This window comes from Coffea arabica, chromosome 3c, assembly GCF_036785885.1.
Source record: "Coffea arabica cultivar ET-39 chromosome 3c, Coffea Arabica ET-39 HiFi, whole genome shotgun sequence".
Lineage (NCBI taxonomy): Eukaryota > Viridiplantae > Streptophyta > Magnoliopsida > Gentianales > Rubiaceae > Coffea > Coffea arabica.
Genome location: NC_092314.1, coordinates 695356 through 705021, shown reverse-complemented (window position 1 = coordinate 705021; position 9666 = coordinate 695356).

Genomic DNA, 9666 nt, shown 5'->3' with positions numbered 1-9666 from the left:
TTTCTAAGGACATGAAAATGCATCCAACTGTTTTTTCTTGGCCTTTCTTTCGTAGAGTGGTGGGTTAGAGTTTCAATATCAAAACAATAACAGTGGTAGCAAATTAGTACTACTAACAATGCAAATACTAGACTTATTGGTCAATTGTTGTAGTGCAGCTGTTAAAACCAAAATAAACATAAAAGACGGATCAATGAAGTTCTCAACCTTAAACCTTGATCTAAACTTCTCGGATTACGCAGAAGAATTAAGAAGTAAAATGGGAAAACTTCTAGTCTGGTAAGAAAACCAAAATCCGGAACAATAGCTTTCCGCTAAACTCAGCACAAAGTCTTTTCTTTAAGAAGTAGGAAGCAAAAAATGAAACACAAGGAATTAATAACATCATATAAACATCAAGTTACCCAATTGTCGACTGTTCAACAAAAAATACTAGAAAATCATTCATCAGGCATCATACATCCCAATGGAATCGAAAGAGGCCATCCCTATTCACTACTTGATTCAAGTCATAAACAAAAACCCACATAACAGGTTGCGAAATGTGACGGCCCCACCTCACCCTAAGGCGAACCAGAGGGTTCGGCGGGCCGCCTGCCCAACTCTCGCCGGGACTCAGTCGTTCACTAAAGTCCTCAAATGAATTACAAGAATAAACCTTAAATATACATCACATGGTCCACAAATATACATCCAAGTCTCCAATAATTACATGTCACAAATGCAGCGGAAACTAATTCCTAACTATACATCAAATGATTCCAAATCCAAAACTGTACAAGATATAGGCCATCCATTCACGTGAATAAGCACAACAAGTCCTGCCTTCACCTTGAACCCTGTGGAGGGGAATAAAATATTTTTGGGGTGAGTTAGAAGCTCAGCGAGTAACCAGAAAATCAGTAATCAAATCGGTTTAACAATATTTCTTTTCAATGATGTCATAAATCAATGATGTCATAGATCAAATGATAAGTCCAGAAACGATTACAGCATTTACAAAATATTAATTTGGAGTATCAATAATTCAAGAAACATGTACAATGGAAAGCGAGAGTAACATTCATGAAAAGGATATGTTCATATTTTTATAAATAATCCCTCGTTCATCTTTTATTCGTTCATCTTTTTTTTTTCCGGACGTTGGCCGGTCTCCACCCATCCGGACGTAGCCGGACTACAAGGTAATACTCGAGTATACCAAATTCACCCAGGGTCACCATATCGCCCGACCGAGTCCGCTTCTGGCTCGAGTCGATCGGTAACGAAGGGCAGGGACTAATTCAGCCAAACGGCTTACATTCATGCGCAACTAGCATTTAATCATTAATCATTGAAAATTTCATATTTATTTAGGTCGAGTGCGATAAAGTACACACTCGCGTAGAAAGCTCGTTTTGGAAATCATTCAAAGCACTTAACACGTTATCAATCAATAATACAAGTCATGAAGTCAAGAAAATATAGCAAATAAGGAACACTCACATGCAAGTACGCATGATATGCAAGAAAACAGTTCAAAAGTAACTTTGGAAACAGTTTAAAGGTAAATAATGCAAGAAAACGGTACAAAAGTAACTTTGGAAACAGCTCAAAAGTAAAAAATGCAGGAAACGGTTCATAAATAACTTTAGAAATAGTTTGAGGTCACTCACCTCAACGGCTCAGAAATCATCCATCATGTATCATTGTCTTGCTCAAACCCAAGTCTTAGATCACAAACTCAATGCAAACGAATCCTTTAAAAATTCGGACAGCACTTCCCCTAAATTTGCTTACTTTTCCAGCCATCATGGTTTCATTATTTTCTCAGCCAGTCCCAAAGGTACACACACAACAACAAGTTCATCCAATAGCCATTCAGTAAACTCCAAGTAGTACTAGTACAAGTCAAACTAGGGAAACGTTTGGAAATGAAAGTTAAGCTCAAAACCAGAAAAACAGTTTTGACGTCATTTTGCGGTAATGGTACCAAAGGCGCTACAATTGTCGGATGAAGGTTCAAGACCCACCGTTTCGAAGCTAAGAGACAGGGCTACAATATTGCAAAAGGTCACTCAATCCAGTTTCGAGTGTAACTAGGTCAAAAGTGCAAGAAACTACACCAGAACCGGAAAAACAGATTCATAGAACGCACTCTAGCGGAAACATCATAACTCAGGCTCTCCAAGTCCAAATCCAGAAATTCTAGAACCAGCTGAAAGCTGAGAAACAGGGCTAAATTTCATCAGAAGGCCTCAACATCCAATTCGGAAGCAATTCCAGCCAAAACAACAAATTACTGTCGCAAATTCCAATTTCGGGTAAACCAGAACAGTAATAGTAATTTCGACTTTTCTCACTCTACGCTACTCCGATTGACCTGAAATTTTGTAGGCACCTCTAAAATGTCATTCCCTACAACTTTCATGTTTTAAGCAAAGGCCAATTCGGCCTCTATCTAGGACCTAAAAATTCGGACAGAATGTTCATCACAAAACCCTCACTTTTCAATTTTTGGTCCAAAACAGAAATTGGTTGCAATTAATCACTTTTTCCACCTCCTAGAGTCATTAAACATCATTTTCAATCATCATATATAACCACACAACCATGTTCATATTAAAACAGAAAAATCCCCAAAAATTATAAAATTTCATCAATTCAACCAAAATCAAGATATAATCCATAAAATCATTTATTTAGCCATCACAAGTCTCTAATTTAGCATAATCAAGAACAAAGAAAGGATGGCTAGACATGATACCTTCAAATATCAAGAAAGGTGATGACTTAGGGATTTTTCTTCCAAAACAACTCCACCAAGAGCTTCAATCTTCCTTAGCTAGCAAGTTTTATGGAGTGATTTGCAATTTAATCGGTTGGAACTCAAGATTTGGACAAGAAATTGAAGTGCAAGATGATGGATTTTCTCTCTCTTTTCCTCTCAAAATTTCGTCCAAGACAAGCTAAAATGGAGAGAAATTGGGTCCAAATTGGTTTTAGTAAAGTTAGAAAAGTCTTGGTCAAAAGTCAAGGTCCAATGGTTTTGTGACAAATGGTCCTTTAGGGTTTTAATCTTATCTTTTTGTCTCTCCAATACAAATATCTTAACACATTGTAAAATAATATCACTTAATACAAAATTCCAACAAGTTGTCAAAAATATAATGCATTTACCGCACTTACGGGTCCCACGTCCAAAATACGCTTTTAATTTCTCAAAAACTAACCGATACTAGAAAAATCATTTTAAAACTATTTTTGCTCATAAATTTTATCTGGAGAATTTTTCTAATCAAGAAAATGTAGAAAAGACGGGCGTTAAAAAAATAAACCCTAAAAAATTAAAAAATTTTCGAGTTCTCAAACTCATTTTTTTGGGGCGTCACACGAAAGAAAATCAAATCATCCACAAATAGCTAAAGAAAAACATTAAAAAAAATTGTAGTACTAGTAGCAAATTAGCAACTAAACAAAAGGTCTTCGAAGTTCAAATAGACTAAGCTATAGCTGTGTTAACTTCCAAATAGATCCACAAAACCCCATGTTTGATCTTAGTCTTGAGCAACTTGTCAATCTTGTAAGCCTGCGACTTAAACCTTGACAGTAAAATGCCCAGCACCAATGAAGGCTACCTCAAATAGAGCCTTCCAAGGGGATAGTCCCCTTGATTATACACTTTCTCTGGAAATCTTATAGATATGCCTAGTCATTACCCAGACAAGGATTCTTGCATGTCTCCTGAGGCCTTTAAGACAACCACGGGTTGTAGCTGAGATTAGTATAAGTTTCTACAACATTTGGAGATTGTTTTTTTTACTAAATAGGTTTCTATACCTTTTGCAGATTTATTCAGCATCTGAGCATTGAGATTTAGAAGCTGATCACAGTACGGTTAAAAAAGAATAAAAATGCATGTTGCATCAAGCTTAGTTTATTTTGCTCATATCTACTGGTCATCATTTCAAAAATATGTTCAAAAAAACTTTGCAGAAACCATTCAATTAAACTCGGTGGGTAAACTTTACACTCCTTACATAGTTTGATGTTCATGCAGCACAAAAAAATGATTATGGGGATAAAAAAGGGTATTATTTGTTGGATAAAAATAGCCAAAAAATAATGTTAACTGAAATTAATATAGTGTAGCTTGAATCGTGCTTTATATCACTGTCCTAAAAAATTATTTTAGGAGGTCGAAATATTTCTCTAGAATTAAACAAGCTTTCTTCCTATTATGAACAGGAAGGATCAGACTAGTAAATGAAATGTAAATCCAGCAAAGTAAGGAGAGGAAGAAGTAGAAGGGAAGTTGACAGGAAGGCATCTACTATCAGGGGAAGAATTGGAAAGAAAGCTGACAAGAAGGTATCAACTGTCAGGGGAGAAGAATTTGTGTGTTTTTCTAAGGGGAAATAACACCTATTTATACATTATAAATCTTGAGAGGACCTATTCATTTTCTGAGGTGGGACAAAACTTTTATCATATTCATTTTTGATGTGGGACAAAATTTCTGAAATACATTTATATTTTACAACAATCTCCTTCTTATTTCAATAGATTTTGGACAAAAGATAAGAAAATAATATATTGAATTTATTTGGGTGAAATGTAATTAGTTTGGTATCTTTTGGACTATGAACCAAACTTAGACTGACAAAACATGACCTTACAGAATTGTTGATGAAATATGAATTTCTATGAACCAATAATTCTTGACGTATGATAGAGATTTTGTCAATCACATTACAACCTATAATTTTGCTGTTAATGCGATTTCGCGCTTTTAGACCGTGCGCCTGCCTGGTTATTCATAAAAGCTCTAGAGATTTGACCAAGAAATCTTATAGGAGCTGCCCCACTCCATTCTCATATAAGTGAATTCATCAAGTGTATATTGCTTTAAATACACATCTCTAATGGGATATGAATTCATTAAAAATTTTAACTCATCCTTATAATTACTCAAAGCACTTATCTCCGAAGAGACTTAAATTTGAAGTATTTTTACAATCAATATTGATTTGTTATTACCCATATGAATCTATTTCATGATATCACCAATCACATAGGTTGGGTTACTGCCTCTATTGATAATTTGTTGGTTGAAGTCCCATTTCTTTTGAAGTTTGGAGAATCAATTTTCTTCTTATGGGTTTAGTAAGAGGATCGGCCAAATTCAACTCTGACTTCACAAAATCAATGAAAATAATTCCATCTCTAAACAGCTGCTTTACGACATCATGTCTTAATTTCATGTGTCGACTTTTACAATTATATGATTTGTTTTTAGCAATAGTAATTGCCGCCTGACAGTTACAATGTATGGATACAGGAGGCAACAAATCCTTAGTCGAAAGAATATTGGCTAAGAAGTTTCTTAACCAATCAACTCCAGAGTTATAAACTCTGATTTCATAGTTGATATAGTAATGATTGTCTGTCTAGCTGACTTCCATGCTACTGCACCACCACCAAGGGTGAATACATAATCACTAGTGAATTTTGTCTCATTTGAATTCGAGATCCAATTAGCATCACTGTACCCTTCTAATACAGTGAAAAATCCACAATAAACGATACCATAATTCATGGTTCCTCTCAAATATTTCAGTAGTCTGACTAATGCAAATCATTGCTCACTATTGGAATTGTGAGTATATCTACTCAATCTACACACAGTACAAGCTATATCAGGTCTTGTGAAATTGATCAAATGCATCAGACTCCCAATAATCTAAACATATTTAAACTGAGCAATTGGGTCGTCATTATTTTTCTTTAATTTAGTGTTAGCATCATAAGAAGTACTTACAGGTGTCACATTATAATTTTCAAACTTTCATAAGAAATCTTTCTGTATAATATTCTTGAGACAGCATTATACCATCATTTTTTCTTATGATTTTAACATCTAATATCATTGTAGTTTCACCCAAATATTTCATATCAAAATTAGAAGATAAAAAATATTTAGTACTATTAACAATCTCTACACTTGTACCAAATATAAGTATGTCATCCACATATAGACTAATTATCACATATTGATAATTTACACCTTTAGTATACACACATTTATCCACTTCTACAGACGAAAAAACGTCTTTTATCAATATTTAAACAAATTTCTCATGCCACTGTTTAGAAGCTATTTTAGGCCATAAAGAGATATAATTAATTGACACACTTTATTTTCTTGTTCAGATACAACACATCCTTTTGGTTGAAAATATAAATTTTTTCTTCTAAATCGTCATTTAAAAATACTGTTTTGATATCCATTTGATGAACAATAGATTTATGGATAAAAGTTATGGCAAATAAAACACGAATAGAAGAAATTCTTGTTACTGGTACAAACGTGTCAAAGTAGTCAATATCTTGTTTTTGAAAAATCTTTTGCTACTAGACGAGTCTTGTATTTTTCTATAGAACCATCAAAATTATATTTTCTTCAAAAATCATTTGCAATAAATAGGTTTTGCACCAGGAGGTAAATCTACTAAAGTACATGTTTTATTTTTTCAAAATAGAATCTATTTCTGATTCAATTGCTTCATTTCAAAACTTGCAATCAGAAGAAAAAATTGCATCAGAATACGTTAAAGGATCATTGTTAACAAGAAAGGTTTGAAAATCATTCCCATTGAAAAATTCTTTTCTTGGCCTTTTACTCCTTCTCAACTCCTCATTAGAGTTTGTCTCCTTATTATTATTTTTTCAACAGGTGCATGAGAAATTTTATTTGACAGTAAAAAATATGTTCTAAAAATTCAGTATTCTTTGTCTCAATGATTGTATTACAATCATCACTTCTCAAAACAAAGAAGAAGAAGACTCATGTCTTAGTATTGATATGATCGTACCCAAACATGTGTATTAGTGCCGGTACGATCGTGTTGCATCAAGGGACAAATGGGGGAGATATAAGCAAGAAGAAAACTCGTGTCTCTCTCGTATTTTTTAACTAACCCAATGTTTCTAAATATATAGTACAGGAAGTGAATTGTTTAGAAAGAAAATTTTCCTTACACTATCCCTTCCAAAACAATAGTAGAAATCAGAGCTAAGAAAGGAGAGTGCGGTACAATTGAGTATCCTAAATCACTATGAAATTTATCATATGGTGTAATATATGCTTATAAAACTGCGTGGAGTTTACTCAACTTTTACCAAAATCCAACTATTTAAATGACAACAACAGTAAGACACCAACCTAATTGCTTATTAAAATAATCCAACTGCAAAAACAGTGGATCTTTTGGAGTCTCATCTCACATGCTCTTGCTTTCAATTATTTTAATCAAGTGCTTACTTCCCATAATCAAGAAATGAATGCAAAAGAAATAAAAAAAAAACTCACGATATCACATGCCCCTCCTACATAAAATATAAATTGGAGTTCAAACTTCAACCTTGCAGCCATATATTGTATTTTCCACTGAACAAATAGTCTTATGTAGTGGTAAACGGTACTTCACATGATCAATTTATTTCTTGGCAGTTATATTGAATTTATAGAATAAACTAGATCTAATAGAAACATTAAGTAGTAACTCTTCACAAGGCATAAGTTTTGTACAATATTAGCTCTAATGAACAGAAAGCATACAAGAATCAAACTCTCACATATAAAGTTGTGAGATGTTAACATTGTCGGAGGCCATAGTTTTTTAGATTGTTGGAGAAAAATAGCCAAAAAATAATGTTAACTGAAATTAATATAATGTAGCTTGAGTCGTGCTTTATAGCACTGTCCTAAGAAACTATTTCAGGATGTCGAAATGTTTCCCCAAAATTAAACAAACCTTCTTCCTATTATGTATATGAAGGATCAGAACTAGCAAATGAAATGTAAATCTAACAGAGTAAGGAGAGGAAAAAGTAGAAGGGAAACTGACAGGAAGATATCTACTGTCAGGGGGAGAATTGGGAAGAAAGCTGACATGAAGGTATCAACTGTCAAGGGGAAAAGAATTGCTGTGTTTTTTCAAGGAGAAATAGCACTTATTTATACATTACAAATCTTGAGAGATTTTAGTCATTGTCCAATGTGGGACAAAACTTTTGTCCTATTCATTTTCGACATGGGACAAAACTTTTGAAATATATTTATATTTTACAACATTATTTACCCTAGAAAGTCCATCCTCACATATTTCTGCATTAGTCACAAACCTTAGAAAGTCCATCCTCACATATTCCCGCATTAGTCAAAGCCATTAGGGTTTAAGAGCTTCATTTTTCTTTTTTGCTTGTTTTTTGAGTTTAAAAAAATGCGGAGGAGACTCTTACTCTTAAACCTTGGGTCTTAACCACCTCCTTCGTGGGATGGATATCAGGCTCAGATCTCTTCTCGAACAACAGATTTATGTGAGAATCAATATATGTTTTGTCCTCAGATTCGCTCTCCAGAAGTTTGTTTTCGTATTTATTAAAATCTATTTCCACTTTTGTATCAAAAAAATAAGTGAGTCCCGTGCCAATGATCAAAACTCAATCTCTTCTTGCCAAAGATTACTCCAATCTTGTTACCGAGGCTAAAAAGTACTAATACATTTTGGAGTTCTTTTCTGGGGTTTTAGATTTTGCAGACGATAGGTTAATGCCTGAGAGAGAAAGAGGTCATGTTCATAAAACTAATCCAAGAGAAAAGAGTTATGTTAGTACTGGCCCTACTGGGATAGATACATTGTAGAGACAATTATATCAAAAAAAGAAAAAGAAAACATTTGAAATTTATTTGACCAGACTTTTTGCGGATGAATTGAGACTTGTGTTTTTTCCCACCAGAAAAGTTCAGGGGATTTTCCCAGAGATTTTAAACCCCTACCCCCCTCCCCCAACAAAAAAAAAAAAGTGAAAGTCCAATTTTGAGTTATGTTATTACTGGCCCTACTGGGATGGATACATTGTAGAGACAATTATATCAAAAAAAGAAAAAGAAAACATTTGAAATTTATTTGACCAGACTTTCTGCGGATGAATTGAGACTTGCGTTTTTTCCCACTAGAAAAGTTCAGGGGATTTTCCCAGAGATTTTAAACCCCTGCCCCTACCCAAAAAAAATAAAGTGAAAGTCCAATTCTTGTTTTACTTGTCGTGGGCATATTCTATTGTTATTCTATTGTTTGGGGATTAGCTCGGAACTTGGAGGCTTCAGTTATTATCCATCTTTTATTTTCAAAATCGGCCCCGTTTGGAAGATGAGTTTTTTGAGTGTTTGTATAAAATTTTACTGCAGATCACTGTAAAAGTTGTAGAAAAACTTTTGTGAGATGAAAAAACTTTTTTTCCTTTTCATTTTTTTCTTTCCTTTTCTTTTTTCTTTTTTTCCTTTCTTTCTTTTTTCTTTTCCTTCCTCCCTTCCCCTTCCCTCCCTTATTCCCTCTCCCGAAGCCAATGAAGCAGCAACTTTCTTTTTTTATATTTTTTTTGCTTTTTTTCTCTCTCCCTCTCCTGCCCGCCACCCCTCCCTCTCCCTCCCCCGTTACCCTCTTCTCCCTCTTTCCATCTCCTCCCCTTCCCCTTCCTTCCCCCGCCACCCTCTCCCCTTCCCCCTCCTCCTTCCCTCGCCATCGCTTCAAGACCTGTCAGCACGTAATTACTGCAGCAACAGAAACTTTTTTTTTTCAATTTTCCCTCTCTCTCTCTTTCCCTCTCCTCTCCTCTCCTTCT